The sequence below is a fragment of the Monodon monoceros genome, unplaced genomic scaffold (assembly GCF_005190385.1).
Source record: "Monodon monoceros isolate NGI ecotype Baffin Bay Population unplaced genomic scaffold, NGI_Narwhal_1 Super_Scaffold_21, whole genome shotgun sequence".
Taxonomy (NCBI): domain Eukaryota; kingdom Metazoa; phylum Chordata; class Mammalia; order Artiodactyla; family Monodontidae; genus Monodon; species Monodon monoceros.
In genome coordinates, this window is record NW_021703778.1 from 139,956,368 (window position 1) to 139,970,390 (window position 14,023).

A 14,023-nucleotide genomic window follows, 5' to 3' on the forward strand; every position below is an offset into this window, starting at 1 on the left:
CTATATGTAAAAGAATGAAATTAGAACACTCCCTAACACCATATACAAAAATAAACTCAAAATGGATTAGAAATGTTAATGTAAGACTGGACCCTATAAAACTCTTAGAGGAAAACATAGGAAGAACACTCTTTGACATAAATCACAGCAAGATCTTTTTTGATCCACTTCCTAGAGTGATGGAAATAAAAACAAAAATAAACAAATGGGACCTAATGAAACTTAAAAGCTTTTGCACAGCAAAGGAAACCATAAACAAAATGAAAAGACAACCCTCAAAATGGGAGAAAATATTTGCAAACCAATCAACAGACAAAGGTTTAATTTCCAAACTATATAAACAGCTCATGCAGCTCAGTATTAAAAAAACAACCCAATCCCAAAATGGGCAGAAGAGCTAGACATTTCTCCAAAGAAGACATACAGATGGCCAAGAAGCACATGAAAAGCTGCTCAGCATCACTAATTATTAGAGAAATGCAAATCAAAACTACAATGAGGTATCAGCTCACACTTGTTAGAATGGGCATCATCAGAAAATCTACAAACAACAAATGCTGGAGAGGGTGTGGAGAAAAGGGAACCCTCTTGCACTGTTGGTGGGAATGTAAATTGTTGCAGCCATTATGGAGAACAGTATGGAGGTTCCTTTAAAACCAAAAATAGAACTACCATATGACCCAGCAATCCCACTACTGGACATATACCCTGAGAAAACCATAATTCAAAAAGACACATGCACCCCAATGTTCATTGCAGCACTATTTACAATAGCCAGGTCATGGAAGCAACCTAAATGCCCATCAACAGATGAATGGGTAAAGAAGATGTGGTACATATATACAATGGAATATTACTCAGCCATAAAATTGAACAGAATTGGGTCGTTTGTAGAGACGTGGATGGATCTAGAGACTGTCATACCGAGTGAAGTAAGTCAGGAAGAGAAAAACAAATATCGTATATTAACACATATATATGGAACCTAGAAAAATGGTACAGATGAAGTGTTTTGCAGGGCAGAAATAGAGACAGAGATGTAGAGAACAAACGTATGGACACCAAGGGGGGGAAGTGGCCTGGGAGCATGGTGGTGGTGTGATGAATTGGGAGATTGGGATTGACATATATGCACTAATATGTATAAGATGGGTAACTAATAAGAACCTGCTGTATAAAAAAATAAATAAAATAAAAATTAAGAAAAAAAGAATGATTAGCATACTACTTGGTGTATATTAAGCACTTCATAAATGCTTATCCATAGATAAGAGATAGGAAGAATACAAAACTGGTTTATGATGTTTACATGGAATAGCAATGAGCTGCATTATGTTTTAATAAATATATTTTGAATAGATTGTATGATTGTCAATAATTTGATTAAGCAGTTTTATAGGAATTGTGTGAATTGGTTGTCATAGACTGAGTCAGTGATGAATAATTATAATTGTGTGTTGAGGTAGAGCTTTTTTCATCTCTGAAATAATAGTGAAAGTGAATGGGGGAAAACAGTTTGTTGCTTTATTTATAAACAGCTTATGTATGTAGTGAGATCAAGTTCTACTCAGCTTTATCAGTTTCTCTTATTGACTCTCAAGCATTATTCTAGGGTAATTTTTACTAGGTCATTTTTGCTACACATGTTTAAAATAGGCTTAAAAAGTAACAGTTTGTAGAGTTTGAGTTTAATTAGGGAGATTTAAAATTTTATGTTTAGAAAGCATTTGTTTAATTTTACTCATGTCTGTGTGCTTGCATTAGTGTTTTGTTCACTTTTTTTGGAAGCCTTTCATATTTGTCTTGGGTCTTATATTCTTTCCCATTTATACAAGTTTTCTTAGAATGCTCTTCTTCTACAGGTAATTCCTATAGCATTTTCTGCAGTTGTAGTATAGCACTTACCAAATACCATTGCAGTTCTATAGGGGTTTTGTTTGTTTGCTTGTATACGTCCCTGTTTTCCATACTAGAATTTAAGTTCCTTAAGGATAAAGACTCTGCCTTAGCAGTCTTTTTCTTGCCAACGACTATCCCATGTTTTTGTACCAAATGGGTACTTACATTGTTGCACGAATGTGTAGTTTAGTAACCCTTCATAACTATAGTATTTCTGTACAGTAATCTTTAAGATTGACCTTTTGTTCTTATTTCTTGTTGCATAATATCCCCTTTATGTTTTCCTGCCTTCTAAGACTGTCTGGTCAAAATCAGATCATTACTCATACCCAGACATCAGTGAACAATTCTATAGTACTAAAAGTTCAGTGGATTCTAAACTTGGTGACAGTTTTATCGTCATCAGTCTTCTTCATTCTCAAATTTTTTTTTTTTTTCCGGTACACGAGCCTCTCACTGTTGTGGCCTCTCCCGTTGCAGAGCACAGGCTCCGGCCGCGCAGGCTCAGCGGCCATGGCTCACGGGCCCAGCCACTCTGCGGCATGTGGGATCTTCCCAGTCTGGGGCAAGAACCCGCGTCCCTTGCATCGGCAGGCGGACTCTCAACCACTGGGCCACCAGGGAAGCCCTCCTTTCCTGTTTTGATGACACAACTCTACTTCTGGTTCTGAAAATATTCTCTATTGATTATTAATTTTGCTTAATGTTCTTGTTCTAATAACTCTGAAATGGTATTTCTTCAATGACAAGGCAAATTCCTTTTTTTTTTTAATGGCCATTTGTTGAATTGTATACCAATAAGTCATCTAGGTAGAGGTAATCATCTACTAATTTGCTGACGTTTGGAGTATATTTTTTGTTCTCTAGTAAGCTTGAGGTCACTTGAGGTCAAAATTTAGTATCTCTTACAATATATTTTTAGAGACCTGCAACTTGTGACACATGTGTTTCAGGGAAAGTAATTGACTAAAGGATTGACACCTAAGATTAAAGGGGAAGGAGAAAATCTATATAAAATAGCCATAGAAATAGGCATCTAGAAGGCAAAACAATAGCCATGTGAGTTTGGTAATTAGGATTCTTTGAGTTTGTGATTATGCATTATTAATATGATGAAAGATGAACTTGACTTACTATATTGTAAAGTATTAGTGGTCGCTTTTGGAATTTTTCTTAAAACTAATGTTCTTATTCCATTGGTAAACTGGTTTCCTCTCATTTTTAAATTAAAGATGTAATGTATGCATTTTTATGTGGCAGAGGAAATCGTGACTTCCAAAGAGTCATGATCCTAAGGATTGCTTAAGTGCTTCATTTAGAAATTCTTATTTATTGTTGCATTGTTTATAAAATTGTTTAGGGCCTTGGGAATAATATTTTGATTCCTTTTCTTTGCCTGATGGTTCTAGAGCTCTTTTTTTTTTTTTTTTTTTTTTTTGCGGTACGCGGGCCTCTCACTTTTGTGGCCTCTCCCACAAAAATACCAAAAATTTTAAATAAACCTTCACTATCAATTCCTTTTCTAGAAATTTATCCTATAAAGTATGTTTGGAAAAACTGGGATATGTTACTCTACTTCTTCAACTGTAAATTTTAAAAACTCTAAATACAGATCAAGTATTTCCAATGAAAGTTTATCATTCTAATTGAGATGTGCCATCAGTATAAAATACACACTATATTTTGAAGACTCAGTGTGGGGGAAAAAATAAATGTAAAACATCTCATTATTTTTTGTATTTAATACATGTAGCGATGGTAATTTTTTTTAGACATTGTGTTAAATAGAATATACTATTAAGGGAGTCCCCTGGTGGTCTAATGGTTAGGATTTCAGGCTTTCACTGCTATGGCCTGGGCTCAATCCCTGGTCAGGAAACTGAGATCCTGCAAGCCATGCAGCGCAGCTAAAAAAAAAAAAGAAAAGGAAAGGAATGTCACCTGTTTCTTTCAAAAATTTTTTAATGTGGTTACTAGAGCATGAAGCCCTATATCAACTAACATGGAACAAAGGCAAGTGAATAAATTAGGTTTCCAAATGGTGTTTATATATCATCCCAGTTTTATAAATGCACATAAAAATACGTTTATAAAATTACTAACAAAAAATCTGGAAGAATATATGCAATACTGTTTTCACTTACTATCTCTGAAAAGTAAGGATAACAGACATCTGAGGTCTGTCTTCTGTACAATTTGGATATCTTACAAAATATTGACAAAAAAAGTGTTACTTTCATAATTTGGGAGAAAAAACACACAGATAATACTTTTTTGAAAGAAAAAAACATAGAAACTTTAAAAATTACAACTACCTTCTTAAAGTACATAAAAATTAGCAGAAGCAACAAAGCCCTTTCAAAAGTTCTAGAACCGGGCTTCCCTGGTGGCGCAGTGGTTGAGAGTAAGCCTGCCGATGCAGGGGACGCAGGTTCGTGCCCTGGTCCGGGAAGATCCCATATGCCGCGGAGCAGCTGGGCCCGTGAGCCATGGCCGCTGAGCCTGCACGTCCGGAGCCTGTGCTCCTCAATGAGAGAGACCACAACAGTGAGAGGCCTGCGTACCGCAAAAAAAAAGTAAATTGAATCATCTACCAGGTAGTATGGGGATATATTAGTGATTTAACTAAAAAGTGAAATATAACTTATGGGGAGAGGGAAATGTATAAATAAATGCTACAGCAGAGGCATAGATTAAGTACCCTAGAAGGGTAGGTTTGTTGTGGATGGGAACAGGCAGAATTAAGGAAGATTTCATAAGATATTTAATGGAAGAGGAAAATTATGACAGATAAAGAATTGAACAAAAAGGACTTTTCCCCCAGGTATGAGAAAGAATAAGTCAAAGTTGCAGAGGAAAGAAATTGCAGGGCTTGTACTGGAAATGGCAAGTACAGCTGACCCTTGAACAACTTGGGGCTTAGGGGCAAACCCCTCTGCCCAGTCAAAAATCTGAGTATAATTTATAACCTGCCCTCCGTATCTGTGGATTCAACCAACCTCAGATTGTGTTATAGTGTAGCATTTACTACTGAAAAAAAATCTGCATATAAGTGGATCTGTGCAATTCAAAGCCGTGTTGTTCAAGGGTCACCTTTAGTTTGATACGGAAGACAGAGGAGGGAGAAATAAAGTGGGAAAAGTATTCTGGACTAAGTCAAGGGGAGCCATATTCCAGGCTAAGAAGTTTGAAATGTGCTCTACAGAGTAGTTGTTAAGTGCCAGAGTCAAACAGACTTCAGTTTGATGCCCAGCTATGCCATTGAGCTTTTGGCAATGGACAAGTTACTTATCTTTGCTAAATTAAAAAATTGAGCAAGGAGATGGTTGTGAGGGTTAAATGAGATATTTCATACAAGGTGTTTAGCTCAGCGGATGAACGGTACCTAGTAAACCCTTGGTAAACAGTAGCTTAAGATAGGGGAAAGGCAACAGGAACTTTTGAAAAGGGATACTGTCATGATTGTACGTGTGCTTAAGGAAAGTTAATCTGGCAGTACTCCGTAAAATGTAAAATGATTGTCAGCTAGAGACACTGAGTTGGGGGTGACTATCAAGAAGTTCATAGAAAAACCCATGAAAGAAATAATGTGTATATGATTTAAGGTAGTAGTATGAGAAGAGAGAAGCTGAAGGAGGTATATGTGAGATATTATGGAAGGAGAATTGATGGGAGTTGGTATAATTAGTTACTAACATATTTAGGGGTATTAAGGTTATAATTTTCAGTACTTAAATTTGACCCCATGGGGATAGCTAATTTATCCAGCAGCATCTGGTCTATTGTATTTTTATGGTATTCATTTTTCAAGCTATACATTAATATTTTATTATCAAAACAGTTGGCAAGACAGGACATTTGGCTCACTATGGCAGGACATACTGAAATTGGAACAATCCAGAGTAGAGAATAACATTTTTAAAATGTTACTGAGAAGTTGGGATATTGGTAGCTTAGTTTCACTTTTCAAATAGGTTGGAAAATTCACTTGCATTTTCTACTGTTTCTCCACTTGACTACTTCTGCTGCTTGACTGAGTATTTAGAAACTGAGCAATAGATGTTATGCTGCCGCAATCTGGCACTATAGTAACTTTGTAGTCTCTAAACACATGTAACAGTGAAATTAATTACCAGATTAAACTTCATTTTATGAAGCACTCAGTTGAGGAGAAAAGATGAATTTTCTATAATCATATTGTAAAGGTAAAAGAATGATGTAATTATGTGATTTTTGAAAGGAAGCCTGTAGTCAGTATGTAGTCTTACAGAAATATAGCTAACTTAGCACTATGGATCCACATAAAGTTTCACTCATCTGGATTTTAGTTCCTATTCTAGTACTTCTAGCTCTGACTTAACTTGCGGTGCTTGCATATCTTCTGGAAAATGGGGATATCTGACCTGCTTACCTTTCAGGGCACCTGTGGAGATCAAATGAGATAATGTGCTTGGATTACTGTGGAAACTGAAAAGCTTTACAAATGCAAGATGTGAATATGAAATCACTTACAAATTTTCATTTCTAGCCTTTGGTTCCCTGACTAGCAGTTAACAGCCTGACAGAATTCCCACTTTAAATGCAATACTTCTAAAATGGAATTTATCGTCTTTCTAATCCTCCCCCTCCTCTTTCTCTCACTTCCAGGAAGAGAAACTTTATTCTCTGAATTTTCCTATTTTAAGGTCCCATAGCCAGGTTCAATTGTCATGCTCAGTATTTTAGAATTGTATTTGGTTCCTGGTCTCCAAAGCCTGTCAAATCATCCTTTGTTATCAGCATTGTTTGAAATTATCCCTTTTCCTTTCTTCTCCTTCCTTTATCCTCCCATGCATAAGTATTAAAACATTGTCTCTATTGGCTTCTCTACTTAAATTTCCCCTAGTCAACTCTGGTTACAGTGTAGAGAAGATTTAACTTTCTAAAAAACCTTTTTTTGATTCTTTTAAAACTCAGAAACCCATAGTCTCCCATTGCTTGCAGGAGAAAATTCAAACAATTTAGCTTGCATTTAGAGTCAGTTCTGGCTTTATCTTCTATCTCTTACACTGGCTCTGTTCCTTATCAGAGACTGTTCTTGTTCTCCAACTAGGCCATATATATTGTTGATCGGTAGCAATATTACTGAAAAGCCATATTGCAAGTAATTTTATCCCACAAGTTTAAAAATCCGTTTCTAGTCAGTTTGAAAATGTTGTAAATTAACTTTTGTCTTAGTGCCTTTTTCAGAAGCTTTACTTAACCTTTTGGATGCATTTAATCTTTCATTACCAAGTTGTTGAAGGTGATAATGGGGCAGTTCAAGTAACCAACCATTTGATATCTTTGATACTGTTTGGCTTTTAACCAATTCCTACTATGAGTGTGTGGTCTTGAATATCTCCAAAGACCACCATATCTTCTATTTTGTGTTTGATATAAGCAAATGGAGAATTTTCCCACTGAATTGAAAAAAAAAACAATACTTTTCTCTGCAGAATATTACATAATAAATTGGGAGCTTATTATCATCTGGTTAGCAAAATGATTTCTTGTCCCTCCAACAGTTTTTTTTTAAACTTATTTATTTTATTTATATTTATTTTTGGCTGCGTTGGGTCTTCGTTGCTGCGCATGGGCTCTCTAGTTGCGGGGAGTGGGAGCTACTCTTCGTTGTGCTGCACGGGCTTCTCGTTGCTGTGGCTTCTCGTTGCGGAGCACGGGCTCTAGGCGCACGGGCTTCAGTAGTTGTGGCTCGCGGGCTCCAGAGTGCAGGCTCAGTAGTTGTGGCACACGGGCTTAGTTGCTCCGCGGCATGTGGGATCTTCCCAGACCAGGGATCAAACCCATGTCCCCTGCATTGGCAGGCAGATTCTTAGCCACTGCGCCACCAGGGAAGTCCCCTCCAATAGTTCTTAATATTGCAAGGTACTACTATAACAGGATACTATCCAGATTTGTAAAGGAACATGGTGAATGATTGTTCTTTAAGTAGTCCCATTGGTCCCTGGGAATAATTATTGCCAAAGCTAAGTTTTAGGCATAAAAAAGCAAGAGGAGGCTATTAGGTATCTGGATCTGCAAGTGTGATTTTCATAGAAGTTCATTGGTTAAAAGAGAGACTCTCTATGGACAAAGTGAAGGAAGGTTCAAACTGAGAATAATCAATAGAAGTTTTCTTTCTTTCCTCTTTGTATTGGATAAGACTAGATAAAAGTAATGGCAGGAGTGAAGAGCTTCTATTCTGAAGTCTTACAGACTTGGTATGAGTCTTGGCTCTGTCATTTAGATTTATGACCTTGGGAAGCAACTTAACCTCTTCATACTAGTTTTCCACATCTGTAAACTTGAGGATAACTTTGAGGAGTTGGAAGGATTGAATGTGAATAATATATGTGAAATTTTTGGCACCCTGCCTGGCAAGAAGTGCTACTGCTTCTACTTCTATTAATACTAACCGCTATCCCATCACTGCTACTCAAAACCATTTAAATAATCGTTCTACTTTTGGCCTCTGTAAAATACCACATAAGGATGTTGTAAGGATTATATGATACGAAGGACTTGAAACCATATACATAAAAGTGCACGTTACAGTTGTTGAATATTTATGTTGAGGTGCTCTTTGGGCAAAATACTTTGCTTCTTTAAATTTGTCTTCCCTTTTGTCATTGGGGATAACAGTAGTACTTAAACTTGTAGAACTGTTTGAGGATTAACTAAAGTTTGGTAGCCCAATGTTCAGGACACAGAGAGAATCAGTAAATAATACTAGCTTGACCATTAAATGTTTTGTCTAAACACTTTTTTAGTCTTGTTTGGGCCGCTCTTAATGTAAATATCATTTTATATGCATGTTTAGTCTCTGGCCAGATGGTAATCATTTGATGCCGGTGTGGGGTGGGGGGGAATATGTTACTGAAATTGTATTTGCTTTCCCACTCAGGTTCTGGTATGCAATACAGGGCAGTTTATTTGGCACTAGTTTTTATTCCATTTACTCTGTTGCTATTCTGTTGGCGATCGTTACCTTGTTGAATTTCTAGATTTATTGACCTCTGCCACTTTGTCAAGTGACTTAAATTTTTCTGGACCTTACTTTATGATTTGTAAAGTAAGAGTAATTCATGAGATTAAAGGTTTTATTATTTAAACATTTAAGTTAACAGAACTTTTATTCCTTGAACCTTAAAAAGAATGACAAAAATGAGCTTCTGCTCTTTCCATCCACTGCCAAGATGACTCTTGAAATAAATCCTTTCCTGAACATTTTGAAAAACACTAGATGATACTTAAGCATCTCTCAGCCGCAGTTTATTTGGAAACCAACAGTACTGTACTTGAAAAAGAGTTGAAACACAATCAGTGAAAATAATCTAACAATCAGTGAAAATATTCTAAGTGGTTATTAGCAAGGGAGCTTGACTGTTTAAAGTTTTGTCTTGGAAGTGTGAGAAGCTTATTGAAAATTATTGAATGAGTGAATGCCTCAATTTTGGGTTAGTGATTGCTTGGTTTAACTCAGGGTCTCTCAACTTTGGCATTACTGTCATATTTTGGACTGGATAATTCTTTGGGGGTGGGGACGCTATCCTGTACATGTTTAGCAACATTTCTGGCCTCTGCTAAGTAGATGCCAGTAGCACCCCTCAACCCAGTCCTGACAATAAAAAATATGTCTAGACATTGTCAAAATTCTCCTGGTGGGGACAGGTGGAAGGCAAAATCACCCTTGATGGAGAGCCACTGTAATCCAAAAATGTTTTAAGAAGAGTCAAGGTGATATTTATAAATGTTTGATAAACTGGTAAATGAATATTTTAGGATATAGATGTTTAACAAACGATAAATGCAGCATTATTTTTCCAGCCAATTTTTCCATGTTGTCTTATTTTTATTTTTGTCTTAAGGCAATCATATGGCCTAAAATTACAGGGTGAGAATAGGAACTTGAAAATTAAATCTTTCTGTTGCAGATATGTTTTATATACAACTTTTGCCAGTTATGTTCAAAGCTGCTAAGTCTCTGAAAGTTTTCATCTGATAAAGATGTGTCTTCTAAGCTATTGACATGGCCTTATTGATATCCAGTTACATTGAGCAGGAATCATACCATTCTTTTTTTTTTGTCTGTGAGAGCAGATGACTTATGTGGCTTTAAGTTATATGTTACCCCTACTTCCCTTTGAAATATTTACTCATTTGATTTCTACTTTGAGGATTTTTTTCAAATGAAGGAATTTTGCTTCCATTCTATACAAATTTATCTGACATACTACATTCTAAATATATAAATAGTTTTAAAGCTGTGAGTATAGCAGTGGCTTCTTTGGCATGCAGTTATCTGGATGATAAATAAAGGTACGTTTATCTGAAACCTAAACCATAAACTAAGTAGAATTTTAGAAATGCCATTATTATAGGACTTGTCAGACTGTTCCATTAAAAAATAAGCCCAGGATATTTGCATTTGGTCTTTTTCTTAAGGGGCTTGGTTTGTCAGTTGTATAAATCTGTTTTGCAGCTTAAAAAAATTTACATTGTTACCTATTGAATTCAGTTTACTTCAAATATATTATTTTTTATTTTAAAAATATACTGTTTAGTTCTCCATAAGGAATAATTGAAAAAACTAGTTTTTCAATTAAATCTTTGGTGAGTTTATATATTTTTGCTTAAATTGTTGTCACTAGTAATTTCTGAGCTAGTACTTTTCATGACTAGCCCAAATACAGTTGACGCTTGAACAACATGGGTTTGTACTGTGCAGGTCCACATACAGGTGGATTTTTTTCAGTAGTAAATACTATAGTATTACAGGATTCATGGTTGGTTGAATCCATGAGTGCAGAACTGCGGATATGGAGGAATCACCTATACGGAGAACTGCCTGTAGGTTATACATCTTCCACTGCACAGAGGGTTGGCGTCCCTATACCCGTGTCGTTCAAGGGTCAACTCTATTTGAGTTTTGACTTGTATTAGCTAAATTTCTTCTCTGTGAAGATGATGTGTGGGGCATTCATTGTTGGAAACTAAAATTTTTGCATTGAGTTAAACATTTATTGAGTAAATAGGTTTTTTTTATGTGATGTCAGTATATGACTTGGTCTTCTTTTAAAATTGGTTTTGTTGAGATATAATTTACATGTAATAAGATGCAATTTTAAATGTGTAATTTAAAATCAGCTCAATAGGTATAACTTACATTAAAATTTAATAATTTTAAGTGTTCAATTTGATGAATTTTGAGAACAACTTTATCGAGGTATAATTTACATTCCATTAAATTCACATGTTTTACAGGTACAGTTTGAGTTTCATTGAATTTATATCGTGTAGATATCACTGAAATCTAGTTTCATTACACTTCCATCCCATAAAAAAATTCCCTTGTCTCCTTTTATAGCTAGTTTCTGCTCCCATCCACAGCTCCAGGAAACCACCAAACCGCTTTCTCTAACAGCAGTAATTTTGCCTTTCCTAGAAATTTCATTACAAATGGAAATCATACAGTATGTACTCCTGTGTCTGGCATTATGTTTTTGAGGCCACCCATGTTGTTGCATATATCAGTAGTTCTTTCTTTTTTATTACTGAATAGTATTCTGTTTTTTTTATTTATCCATTCACCAGCTGAAGGACATTTGGATAGTGTCCAATTTTAAGCTATCATTATTAATAATGCTTCTGTGAATATTCCATATAAACCTTTGTGTTTTTTTACAAATAAAAATATGTATTTCTCATATGGAATCAGTGGGTTATATCATAAGTGTATGTTTAACTTTTTAAGAAACTGTCAAACTGACTACCGTTTCATGTTCTCACCTGTATTAGGGTTTCAGTTTCTCCATATCCTCTCCAAAGCTTAGTATTGTCAATCTTTTAAATTTTAGCCATTTTACTGTGTTTGTAATGGTATTTCATTGTGTTTTTTTTAACAGCTTTATTGAGTTATAATTCACATACCACGTACAATTCATCCATTTCAAGTGTACAATTCAGTAACTTTTAGTATATTCAGAACTGTGCGACCATTACCACAATCAATTTTAGAGTCTTTTCATCACCCCTCAAAAGAAACATGTACCCCACTTAGCCATAATCCCCCCACCCCACCAGCCGAAGGCAATCACTAATTTACTTTCTGTCTCTCTAGATTTGCCTATTCTGGATATTTCATAACTGGAATTATACAGTATGTGGTCCTTTGTGACTGGCTTCTTTCAATTCTGTTTTTAAAGTTCATCAATGTTGTAGCATGTAACAGTACTTTCTTTTAATTGCCCAATAATATTTCATTTTGGATATACAACATTTTATTTATCGGTTGATGGACATTTGGATTTTTCCCCCCCACTTTTTATATTAATAATGCTGCTGTAAACATTTTTGTACAAGGTTTTTGTTTGGACATATATCTCATTTCTCTTGGTCGTATACCTAGGAGTGGAACTACTCTGTGTTTGGCCTTTTGAGGAATTGCCAGACTATTTTACAGTGTGGCTGCACCATTTGACATTCCCAACAGAAGTGTATGAGAGTTTCAGTTTCTCCATCTCCTTATCAGCACTTGTCTTTTTGATTCTAGCCATCCTAGTGGGTGTTGTGGTGTCTCATGGTTTTGATTTGCTTTTCTCTGATGGCTAATAATGTTAAATATCTTTTTATGCACCTATTTAATAAAGCCATTTGTATATTTTCTTTGGAGAACTGTCTATTCAGGTCCTCTTCCCACTTTAAAATCAGACTATTTGTCTTTTTATTATAGAGTTGTAAGCATTTGTTACATATTCTACACATGTCCCCCATCAGATAAATGATTTGCAAACATTTTCTCCCATTGTGTGCATTGCCTCTTCACTTTCTTGATGGTGTCCTTTGAAGCACAAGGTTTTAAGTTTTGATCATGTCTAATTTATTTATTTTCCTTTTGTTGCTTGTGCTTTTGATGTCCTGTCTTAAGAAACCATTGCATAATAATCAAAGGTCATGAAGATTTATTTATGCCTTTGTTTTCTTCTAAGGGTTTTATAGAATTCTTGCATGTGTGTTTTTGATTCATTTTGAGTTAATTTTTGTATATGGTGTGAGGTAAGAGTGCAACCTAATTCTTTTGCATGTGGATGTCTGTATATCTAGTTGTCCTGGCACCATTTAAGAGACTGTTTTTTTCCTATTTAATTGTCTTAGCACCCTTGTTGATAATCAATTGCCTGTAAATGTTAGAGTTTATTTCTGGTCTCTTAATTCTATTCCACAGATTTCTGTCTATCCTTATGCTGGTATCTCATTGTGGTTTTAATTAGCATTTTCCCTAATGATTAATGGTGTTGAATATCTTTCCAAATGTTTATTTTTTGCCATTTGTATATCTTTGGTGGTCAGATTTCTTGCCTCTTTTTAACAATTGTATTATTTGACTTTCTTATAAGAGTATTTATAGTGAATATAAGTATTTTGCAAATATTTCTCCCTTTTTATAGCTTGCCTTTTCATTTTCTTAACAGTATCTTTTAGTGGCATATTCTGGGGTGGCTATTCTGCCACTTTTTCAGTGGATCCTAAAAACCTTGTGGTATCAACAGATCTTTGCAACTGATCGGATAATAAGGCTTGAGGAAGATCTTGGAGATAGTGCTATAATTAACAATAGTAGGGAAGAAGTTCAGGTCAGTTTGGGATATATTGAAATTGAGATTCTGGTGACATCCAGAAAGTAAAAATGTACTTTCTGTTCCCTCAATCTGGAGCCCTTTATTTCTGGATCTTCCCACAACTAACTTTTTTTTTTTTTTTTTTATCATTCAAGTCTCAGCTTAATTATCATCTCCTAAAATAGGCCTTCCCTGACCATCTTATCTAATGTTGCCCCTTCCAAACATCACTGTCTATTGTATAACCCTGTTTTACTTTCTTTATAATTCTTTCTCTGAATTCATCTTATTGTGTATTTGCTTTTTATTATCTTTTACCCTATCAGAATGTAATCTCCCATTAGGACAGGATCCTCTTCTATCTTGGTCTTCAATGTAGCATCAACATTCCCGCCTCTGAATTAACTGTGGTTCTTGTCTGTCAGATTCTTTTTGAATCTTTTTGGATCCTAAACTTCTCATTTTCTTGACTTTATGAAACTATT

General features: G+C 35.3%; 1 protein-coding gene across 2 annotated transcripts in view; it reads left to right on the forward strand.

Annotated features, from left to right (window-relative positions):
- Window positions 1–14,023, forward strand: part of MPP5 (membrane palmitoylated protein 5) — a 103,360-nt gene that overhangs the window by 14,794 nt on the left and 74,543 nt on the right. The gene's annotated exons all lie outside the window — the stretch shown is intronic.